The following is an 11,656-nucleotide window of genomic DNA, read 5'->3' on the forward strand; positions in this document are numbered from 1 at the left end:
CTTTCCTCTTTCTAGAGGTTTCTCCGGCCTTGGATGCCATAAATGGTTATGGAAAAACAAAAAGCAATGCTTTTACGACACCAAACTTAAAAGGTTTGCTCGTCCTCGAGCAAAAGAAGAAAGAAGAGAGTAGAAGAAGAAGAAATGAGGAAGAAGGGAATGGCTTTGTGTTCGGTCATGTAAGGGTGGGTTTGGGTGGGAAAGTGGTTTGAATTTGAAGGGTGAGGTAGGTGGGGTTTTATGGAGGGTGGATGTGAGTGGTGAAGGGAATAGTGGGATTTGATAGGTGAAGGGTTTTTGGGGAAGAGGTGTTGAGGTGATTGGTGAATGGGTGAAGAAGAGAGAGGGTGGTGGGGTTGGTGGGGATCCTGTGGGGTCCACAGATCCTGAGGTGTCAAGGAAAAGTCATCCCTGCACCGAATGGCAATCAAAATCACGTTTTGAGCCAATTCTGGCGTTAAACGCCGGGCTGGTGCCCATTTCTGGCGTTTAACGCCAGGTTCTTACCCTTTCCTGGCGTTTAACGCCAGTCTGGTGCCCCTTTCTGGCGTTAAACGCCCAGAATGGTGCCAGACTGGGCGTTAAACGCCCACCTGCTAGCCTTACTGGCGTTTAAACGCCAGTAGGTTCTTCCTCCAGGGTGTGCTATTTTTCTTCCTGTTTTTCATTCTGTTTTTGCTTTTTCACTTGATTTTGTGACTTCTCATGATCATCAACCTACAAAAAACATAAAATAACAAAAGAAAATAGATAAAATGTAACATTGGGTTGCCTCCCAACAAGCGCTTCTTTAATGTCAGTAGCTTGACAGAGGGCTCTCATGGAGCCTCACAGATGCTCAGAGCAATGTTGGAACCTCCCAACACCAAACTTAGAGTTTGAATGTGGGGGTTCAACACCAAACTTAGAGTTTGGTTGTGGCCTCCCAACACCAAACTTAGAGTTTGACTGTGCGGGCTTTGTTTGACTCTGAATTGAGAGAAGCTCTTCATGCTTCCTCTCCATGGTGACAGAGGGATATCCTTGAGCCTTAAACACAAAGGATTCTTCATTCACTTGAATGATCAGTTCACCTCCATCAACATCAATCATAGCCTTAGCTGTGGCTAGGAAGGGTCTGCCAAGGATGATGGTTTCATCCATGCACTTCCCAGTCTCTAGGACTATGAAATCAGTAGGGATGTAATGGTCTTCAATCTTCACCAAAACATTCTCTACAAGTCCATGAGCTTGTTTTCTTGAATTGTCTGCCATCTCTAATGAGATTCTTGCAGCTTGCACCTCAAAGATCCCTAGCTTCTCCATTACAGAGAGAGGCATGAGGTTTACACTTGACCCTAAGTCACACAGAGCCTTCTTGAAGGTTATGGTGCCTATGGTACAAGGTATTGAAAACTTCCCAGGATCTTGTCTCTTTTGAGGTAATTTCTGCCTAGACAAGTCATCCAGTTCTTTGGTGAGCAAAGGAAGTTCATTCTCCCAAGTCTCATTTCCAAATAACTTGTCATTTAGCTTCATGATTGCTCCAAGGTATTTAGCAACTTGCTCTTCAGTGACATACTCATCCTCTTCAGAGGAAGAATACTCATCAGAGCTCATGAATGGCAGAAGTAAATCCAATGGAATCTCTATGGTCTCATTTTGAGCCTCAGATTCCCATGGTTCCTCATTTGGGAACTTAGTGGAGGTCAGTGCACGCCCACTGAGGTCTTCCTCAGTAGCATTCACTTCCTCTCCTTCCTCTCCAAATTCGGCCATGTTGATGGCCTTGCACTCTCCTTTTGGATTTTCTTCTGTGTTGCTTGGAAGAGTACTTGGAGGGAGTTCAGTAACTTTCTTGCTCAGCTGTCCCACTTGTGCCTCCAAATTTCTAATGGAGGACCTTGTTTCAGTCATGAAACTTCGAGTGGTTTTGATTAGATCAGAGACCATGGTTGCTAAGTCAGAGGGGTTCTGCTTAGAATTCTCTGTCTGTTGCTGAGAAGATGATGGAAAAGGCTTGCCATTGCTAAACCTGTTTCTTCCACCATTATTGTTATTGAAACCTTGTTGAGGTCTCTCTTGATTCTTCCATGAGAAATTTGGGTGATTTCTCCATGAAGAATTATAGGTGTTTCCATAGGTTTCTCCTAGGTAATTCACCTTTTCCATTGAAGGGTTCTCAGGATCATAAGCTTCTTCTTCAGATGAAGCATCCTTAGTACTGCCAGGTGCATTTTGCATTCCAGACAGACTTTGAGAAATCAAATTGACTTGTTGAGTCAATATCTTGTTCTGAGCCAAAATGGCATTCAGAGTATCAATCTCAAAAACTCCTTTCTTCTGACTAGTCCCATTGTTCACAGGATTCCTTTCAGAAGTGTACATGAATTGGTTATTTGCAACCATTTCAATTAGCTCTTGAGCTTCTGTAGGCGTCTTCTTCAGATGAAGAGATCCTCCAGCAGAGCTATCCAAAGACATCTTGGATAGTTCAGAGAGACCATCATAGAAAATACCTATGATGCTCCATTCAGAAAGCATGTCAGATGGACATTTTCTGATCAATTGTTTGTATCTTTCCCAAGCTTCATAGAGGGATTCTCCATCCTTCTGTCTGAAGGTTTGGACTTCCACTCTAAGCTTACTCAATTTTTGAGGTGGAAAGAACTTTGCCAAGAAGGCATTGACTAGCTTTTCCCATGAGTCCAGGCTTTCTTTAGGTTGTGAGTCCAACCATGTCCTAGCTCTGTCTCTTACAGCAAAAGGGAATAGTATAAGTCTGTAGACCTCAGGGTCAACCCCATTAGTCTTGACAGTGTCACAGATTTGCAAGAATTCAGCTAAGAACTGATGAGGATCTTCCAATGGAAGTCCATGGAACTTGCAATTCTGTTGCATTAGAGAAACTAATTGAGGCTTAAGCTCAAAGTTGTTTGCTCCAATGGCAGGGATAGAGATGCTTCTCCCATAGATGTCGGGAGTAGGTGCAGTAAAGTCACCCAGCACCTTCCTTACATTGTTGTTATTTTCGGCTGCCATGTGTTCTTCTTCTTTGAAGAATTCGGTTAGGTCCTCTACAGAGAATTGTGCCTTAGCTTCTCTTAGCTTTCGTTTCAAGGTCCTTTCAGGTTCAGGGTCAGCTTCAACAAGAATGCCTTTGTCTTTGTTCCTGCTCATATGAAAGAGAAGAAAACAAGAAAATATGGAATCCTCTATGTCACAGTATAGAGATTCCTTGAGGTGTCAGAGGAAAAGAAAAATAGAAGGCAGAAGTAGAAAATTCGAACTTATCAAAGAAGATGGAGTTCGAATTTTGCATTAAGGAATAGTGTTAGTCCATAAATAGAAGGATGTGAGAAGAGAGGAAGAAATTTTCGAAAATTAAGTTAAAAAGATTTTAAAAACATTTTGAAAAACTTTAATTTGATTTTCGAAAACTAAAAGTGGGAAAGAAATCAAGTGATTTTTGAAAAAAAATATGATTGAAAACTATTTTTGAAAAAGATGTGATTAAAAAGATATGATTGAAAAGTTATGGTTTTAAAAAGATATGATTGAAAAGATATGATTTGAAAACAATTTCAAAAAGATTTGATTTTAAAAATTAATGACCTGCCTAACAAGAAAAGATATGATTCAAACATTAAACCTTTCTCAACAGAAAAGACAACATACTTGAATTGTTCAATCAAATCATTAATTGTTAGTAAGTATCTTTGAAAAAGGAAAGAAATTGATTTTGAAAACATTTGATTGAAAAGATATGATTTGAAAAAGATTTGATTTTGAAAAACTTTGAAAACTTGAAAAAAATTGATTTTGAAAACAAAATCCTCCCCCTTGTGCCATCCTGGCGTTAAACGCCCAGAATGGTGCACATTCTGGCGTTTAACGCCCAATGCACTACCTTTTTTGGCGTTAAACGCCCAACCAGGCACCCTGGCTGGCGTTTAAACGCCAGTCTGTCCTTCTTCACTGGGCGTTTTGAACGCCCAGCTTTTTCTGTGTAATTCCTCTGCAGTATGTTATGAGTCTTCAATTCTCCGTATTATTGACTTGAAAAGACACAAATGAAAAATATTTTTGGATTTTTAATAATAAGGAATAATCAAGATGCAACTAAAATCAAATATCAATGCATGCAAGACACCAAACTTAGCAGTTTGTATACTACTGACACTAATAAAATGTGAATGCATATGAGACACATGAACACTTAAGTCAAGAGAATTAAAAATCATAGTGATAAAATCATCAAGAACAACTTGAAGATTAATGAAGACACATGCATGAATGCAAAAAGAGCAGAAACATGCAATTGACACCAAACTTAAAATGAGACACTAGACTTCAAACAAGAAACATAAAATCTTTTTGGTTTTTATGATTTTTATAAATTTTTTTTTGTGCTTTTTTCGAAAATTATATGAAAATAGAAAATAAAGGTTTCAGAATTCTTAGTTTGGATTCCAGGAATCATTGCAATGCTAGTCTAAGACTCCGGTCCAGGAATTAGACATGGCTTCACAGCCAGCCAAGCTTTCAAAGAAAGCTTTGGTCCAAAACACTAGACATGGCCAATGGCCAGCCAAGCCTTAGCAGATCATTGCTCCAATAGCAAGATTGATAGAAATCAACAAGATCTTGTGATGATCAGTTGAAACCTCGGTCCAATAAGATTAGACATGGCTTTTCAGCCAGCCAGACTTCAACAGATCACCATGAAACACTAGAATTCATTCTTAAGAACTCTGAAGAAAAATACCTAATCTAAGCAACAAGATGAACCGTCAGTTGTCCATACACAAAACAATCCTCGGCAACGGCGCCAAAAACTTGGTGCGCGAAATCGTGATCACTACAACTCCGCACAACTAACCAGCAAGTGCACTGGGTCGTCCAAGTAATAAACCTTACGCAAGTAAGGGTCGATCCCACGGAGACTGTTGGTATGAAGCAAGCTATGGTCACCTTGTAAATCTTAGTCAGGCAGACTCAAATGGGTATAGATGATATATGAATAAACATAAAGATAAAGATAGAGGTACTTATGTATATCATTGGTGAGAGCTTCAGATAAGCGTATGAAGATGCTTTCCCTTCTGTCTCTCTGCTTTCTTACTGTCTTCATCCAATCCTTCTTACTCCTTTCCATGGCAAGCTTATGCAAGGGTTTCACCGTCGTCAGTGGCTACCTCCCATCCTCTCAGTGAAAACGTTCCTATGCTCTGTCACAGCATGGCTAATCATCTGTCGGTTCTCGGTCAGGCCGGAATAGAATCCAGTGATTCTTTTGCGTCTGTCACTAACGCCCCGCCTGCTAGGAGTTTGAAGCACGTCACAGTCATTCAATCATTGAATCCTACTCAGAATACCACAGACAAGGTTAGACCTTCCGGATTCTCTTGAATGCCGCCATAAGTTCTTGCCTATACCACGAAGATTCTGATCTCACGGAATGGCTGGCTCGTTTGTCAGGCGAGCACTCGGTTGTCAGGCGATCAACCATGCATCGTGTATCAGGAATCCAAGAGATAAACACTAGAGCCTTGTTGCTTGTAGAACAAAAGTGGTTGTCAGTCACTTTGTTCATAAGTGAGAATGATGATGAGTGTCACGGATCATCATATTCATCAAGTTGAAGAACAAGTGATATATTGGACAAAGATCAAGCGGAATTGAATAGAAGAACAATAGTAATTGCATTAATACTCGAGGTACAGCAGAGCTCCACACCTTAATCTATGGTGTGTAGAAACTCCACCGTTGAAAATACATAAGAACAAGGTCCAGGCATGGCTGAATGGCCAGCCCCCAATTGATCTAAGAACTAGATGTCCGAAGATGAAAATACAATAGTAAAAGGTCCTACTTATAGAAAACTAGTAGCCTAAGGTGTACAAAGATGAGTAAATGACATAAAAATCCACTTGCGGGCCCACTTGGTGTGTGCTTGGGCTGAGCAATGAAGCATTTTTCGTGTAGAGACTCTTCTTGGAGTTAAACGCCAGCTTTGGTGCCAGTTTGGGCGTTTAACTCCCATTTTGGTGCCAGTTCCGGCGTTTAACGCTGGAAATTCTGTAGGTGACTTTGAACGCCGGTTTGGGCCATCAAATCTTGGGCAAAGTATGGACTATCATATATTGCTGGAAAGCCCAGGATGTCTACTTTCCAACGCCGTTGAGAGCGCACCAATTGGGCTTCTGTAGCTCCAGAAAATCCACTTCGAGTGCAGGGAGGTCAGAATCCAACAGCATCTGCAATCCTTTTCAGTCTCTGAATCAGATTTTTGCTCAGGTCCCTCAATTTCAGCCAGAAAATACCTGAAATCATAGAAAAATACACAAACTCATAGTAAAGTCCAGAAAAGTGAATTTTAACTAAAAACTAATAAAAATATACTAAGAACTCAACTAAAACTACTAAAAACATACTAAAAACAATGCCAAAAAGCGTACAAATTATCCGCTCATCAATGTTGAAAGAGAGGAATTATTGCTAAGAGTGCATGACGAGCACCTAACATTTCATGTCTTCAAGACCCTACATAAGCCCACTCAAGAAGAAGAATATATGAAGGTTAAGGCCAGAGATCAGAGCTTGAAGGAGGCATTCAATGAGTTAACTCTAAAGCTTCTAAACCCATGCTTGAAAGAAGCAGAAATGGTGCAGCAGGCCAAAGAAATCAAGGAGGAACTAGAACCAAAATCGCCATATGAGACCCTCAACAAGAGCTTCCCAAATATTGAGCCACCAAAGCATGAATTACCTCTTGAGAAAGAGAAGAGGAAGATGCCAAGAGGGTGGAGAAACAAAAAGATCCCAACTGAAGGCTTCTCACCAGGGGATAAAGTGATGTTAAACTACCAACCAATGAAAATGTCTCCACACTTGTCTGAATACTATACTGTGAATTGGATCCTTTCACTTGAAAACCTAGAGATCATCAAAGAGGATATTGGAAGGAAGTTCACAGTAAGAGGAGACAGACTGAGGCACTATGATTTTCAGCCTCCATGATCAAGGGACAAGACGTCAAGCTAGTGACGTTAAAGAAGCGCTTGTTGGGAGGCAACCCAACCAGAGGTAACTCTCTCTTTTTAAGTTGTTTCAATAAAAGAGTTAATTAGATTTCTCGGTATTGCAAGGAGCTAAGTTTGGTTTTTCTCACCAAAGTATTTCAAGGGTGAATGTGTGATGCAAAGTTTGGTGTTCCACCACAGATTTCACTGAAACACTGATGCCAGGGCATCTTGGCTAGTTTCACAAGCCATTTTTTGTATGTTTTAGGTTAGTTTCATGCATTTTCTTAGGCAATAAACAAGAATTTGGTTGAATATGCATTCATACCTTGATTCAAGCAAACATTGTGAATTATGAATAATTTCATGAGAATAGTGCAAGGAATGAATGATATAATAAATGATGCACCATCTCATGATCAAGAGCAAGACTTTGATGCACTTTGTTTGATTGATTTCAGATAAGAAGAAGCACAGAAGAGCCATGTTAGTGGCCACATTAGTGGCACTAACGTGGCCATTAACGTGGAAGAGGGAAAAGCTTGCAACGTCAGTGGTGAAGTTAGCACCACTAACGTGGGCACTAATGTGGAAGAATGAAGAATCAGGATGTTAGTGGTGAAGTTAACACCACTAACGTGAGGAATGGCCAAAGAAGCCCACGTTAGTGCCACTATCGTGGGCAATAACATGGACAAAGGGAGAGTTTGCAACGTTAGTGGTGAAGTTAGCACAACTAACGTGTTCGAGCCAAGGTTACCCATGTTGATGCCACTAACGTGGAGGAAATGGTGCTTTGGATGTAAATAGTGAAGTTAATACTATTAACGTGACCAAGTGTTAGGAAAGGCTACGTTAATGGCCACGTTAGTGCCACTAACGGTGGGGTTAACGTGACTCAAGGGGGTTGGGGACGTTAGTGACCAAGTTAGTGTCACTAACGTCTTCGAACCAAGAATTTACACTTGACGTTAATCACACTAACGGCCTGACTAATGTGAAAGCCACCCAATTCAAACTCTCCCAGCAAGCTGCGCAAAGCCCACTGAGCTTTTAACTGCTTCAACTGAGGTCAAACGCCTACATCCAGAGACTTGCAAACTTAACTGAAGATCAAAGAAGCAGTATATATAGGGATAGTTTTGAACTCGAAAGGCAGATTGGGACCTGGGGAATCAAGGATAGTAAACACTCTGTATTTACTTTTTTTCGTAATTCAGTTTTACTTTCAATGCAATTTACCTTTCCATTTTCCATTCCCAAAGCTATGAAAAACTAAACCCCTCTTCATTGGGTTAGGGATCTCTGTTTTAATTCAATGGATCAATAATAGTTCTTATTCTTTTTCTTCTTTCCATTCTCTTTGATTTACTTGAAAGCTTTCACTCTTCATCCAATTGAGCAATTGTCTCGGAAGAGAAATTACTCATACTTGGGTTGCCTCTGATCCTTGGAAGAGGAATGAGGAAATCATGCTAGAAATACTTTCTCATGTTAGACTAGATTGGAGGTTGGATGGATATAGTGACATATAGTCCTACCAATACTTTGATCTAGAAATACATGTGGTATAATCAGTGATCGTACTTCATCTTTTCCCGTGAGCAATTAGATCAAGGAATTGGGTAATTGTTCAAGCTTAGAGATATTGAATTTCCAAGGAATTGGGATTCAATCAGCTAAGATTTCTAAGAGATCAATGAGTTTCATGGATTGAGGTAGAGATGGGAATGAACTTGATCCAGAGAATGCAACATCTCCTGAGCCTAATGAGCTTCCCTACTCCTGTTTCCCCATTCTCTATATTCCGCTGTTTACATTTATGTTCATCATTTCCAATCCCATTTAAGTTTCTGCAATTTACTTTTTGTCCTTTACATTCTGCCATTTACTTTTCGTTATTTACATTCCGTGCTATTTACGTTTCCCGCCATTTAAATTTATACGAATCCCACTCAATTCTGTTTAATTTCAACTAGAACATTCCTCTGATTAAAGTTGCTCAACCAATCAATCTCTGTGGGATTCGACCTAACTCTACTGTGAGTTTTTACTTGATGACAATTCGGTATACTTTCTGAAGGAAATTTGTAGTGTTACAGATTTTCGTGCATCAAGTTTATGGCGCCGTTGTCGGAATTAATTTTGCATTGACAATGATTAAATTTGAGGATAACTGGGTTGAACATTTTCTTTTCTTTTGTTGATTTGTTTTGTTTCAGCTAATTTTACTTTCATTCTTAGCAATTTTACTTGTTTTCATTATGTATTTACATTTTCTTATACTAATCCACGTACTGTTTGATAAATTGCACCATTCTACCTAACCACAATGTTAACAAGAGTGATTCCTTCACTTGCTTTTGCTTGTTTGTTTGCTGAGTGTATAACAAGTAGAAGAAGAGGAGCTTCAACCCTTTTTAAATCTGAACCTGAGAGGACCCTCCTTAGAATAAGGAGGGAAGCAAGAGGGAAAAGGGTTATTGGTGCTGAAAAAGAAGAGGAGGACCTGGTTATAAACATGGCTGATGATATGAATAACCATCATGAGGAAGAGGTACACAGCCATGTTCGAGAAGGTGCTAGTAATCATGCTGGGCAGAAGAGAAGAGTTCTAGGCTCTTTCATCAACCCAAACCCAGGGAATTGTGAAAGTAGCATCTTAAAACCAACCATTCATGCCAACAACTTTGAGCTAAAACCTCAACTCATCACCCTTGTTCAAAACAATTGCTCATTTGGAGGAAGTGCCCAAGAGGATCCCAACCAACATCTAACCACATTCTTGAGAATATGTGACACTGTGAAGGTCAATGGTGTTCATCCTGACACCTATAGATTGCTTTTGTTCCCCTTTTCTCTTAGGAACAAGGCATCTAAGTGGCTAGAGTCCTTTCCTAAGGAGAGTCTTACGACCTGGGATTGATGTTGTTAACAAGTTTCTAACAAAGTTTTACCCCCCACAGAGGATAATCAAGTTGATAACGGAGGTGGAAACCTTCAGGCAACTGGATGGAGAAACTTTGTATGAAGCCTGGGAAAGATACAAGGAGCTAACAAGGAGATGTTCACCTGATATGTTCAACGAATGGGTGCAGCTGCATATTTTCTATGAAGGTCTTTCTAGGGAAGCAAAGAAGGCCCTAGACCACTCCTCAGGAGGCTCTCTCAATACTAAAAAGACCATATAAGAGGCCATTGATATCATTGAAACAGTGGCTAATAATGAATACTTCTATGCCTCTGATAGGAGCACCAACAGAGGGGTGAAAGGGTTGAGTCACATGGATGCATTGCTAGCTCAAAACAAGTTGATTACCAAATAACTGGCCAACCTCACCAAATAGATGGAGAAGAACCAAGTTGCAGCAGTCAATACTCAACCACCAGCTCCAGAAGGGGTGAATGCAGAGGAAGGAGGTGATTAGGAGCAAGCCAATTATATTGGAAACCCATTAAGGCAACCCTATGAACTACACCCCAAAATCTATAATCCGGGTTGGAAGAACAACCCAAACTTTGGGTGGAAAAACCAGCAAAACTAGAACCAAGATCATAGACCTCAAAACTCCAACCATTAAAACAATTCCACTTACCAACACTCCAACCAAAGACCATATCAAGCCCCACACAACAACTCCTTCCAGCCTCCATATAAAGCACAAAATAGCCATCCTCAACCTACGAATCCCAATCTACCATCACCACCTGAGGATAGAATTTCCTGGATTGAAGCCTTGCTTGAAAATCTTTGCAATGAGTTTCAAGACAACAAGGCATTCAAGGATAAAGTTAGGTCTAATATGAAGAACCAAGGAGACGCCATAAAGAAGCTTGAATCTCAAGAAGGATAACTTTCTCAACAAATCCCTAAATCCACTGACAGTTTTCCAAGTGACACTAAGAAGAATCCAAGAGGAGAAACAAAGAATGTTAGATGGGAAGAGTGCAAGTCAATCACTCTAAGAAGTGAAGAGACTTTGGAGGAAGAAACTAGCAGGCCATCGGAGCATACTCAAGGAGTTCCAAAGGAAAAATTGGAAGAGATAGAACAAAGAATTGACCATTCAAAAAGGAAGGAGCCAAGGGAGAAGGAAATCCTGAAACCTTATATGCCAAAAACACCATTCCCTCAGAGACTCAGGAGTGGTGAAAAAGAGAAGACGTATTCTAGGTTCCTGGATAAATTTACGTCTCTTCATGTTATCATTCTCTTCATTGAAGCCCTCCAACAGATGCCTTCATTTATTAAATGCATGAAGGAGTTGCTAACCAAGAAGAGTACCTTGAAGGATGGACAAACAATAGTGATGACTAAAGAGAGCACTGCTCTCATCAAGAAGGATTTGCCTACAAAGAAGAAGGATCCAGGGAGTTTTCACATCCCTTGTGCTATAAAGGATACAATGATTGACAGAGAGTTTTATGATCTGGGAGCAAGCATAAATCTAATGCCTCTGTCTCTTATGAAGAAGCTGCAAATCAATGAGTTAAAACCCACAAATGTAACCCTCTAATTGGCTGATAAGGTCTAGAAACAAGCACTAGGAGTGGTTGAAAACGTGATGGTGAAGGTAGGGATGTACTTCCTCCCTATAGACTTTGTTGTTCTGGAGATGGAAGAAAGTTATCTTCATCCAATCATTCTGGGG

At 40.3% G+C, this 11,656-nt stretch overlaps 1 non-coding gene across 1 annotated transcript; it reads left to right on the plus strand.

The window, feature by feature from the left end:
* The first annotated feature begins 2,521 nt into the window (after window positions 1–2,521).
* Window positions 2,522–2,625, plus strand: LOC130943161 (small nucleolar RNA R71). The gene has a single exon (XR_009071692.1). It is a non-coding gene; the product is annotated as a small nucleolar RNA R71 (small nucleolar RNA).
* The last annotated feature ends 9,031 nt before the right edge of the window (window positions 2,626–11,656 follow it).

Source organism: Arachis stenosperma, chromosome 7 (genome assembly GCF_014773155.1).
Source record: "Arachis stenosperma cultivar V10309 chromosome 7, arast.V10309.gnm1.PFL2, whole genome shotgun sequence".
Lineage (NCBI taxonomy): Eukaryota > Viridiplantae > Streptophyta > Magnoliopsida > Fabales > Fabaceae > Arachis > Arachis stenosperma.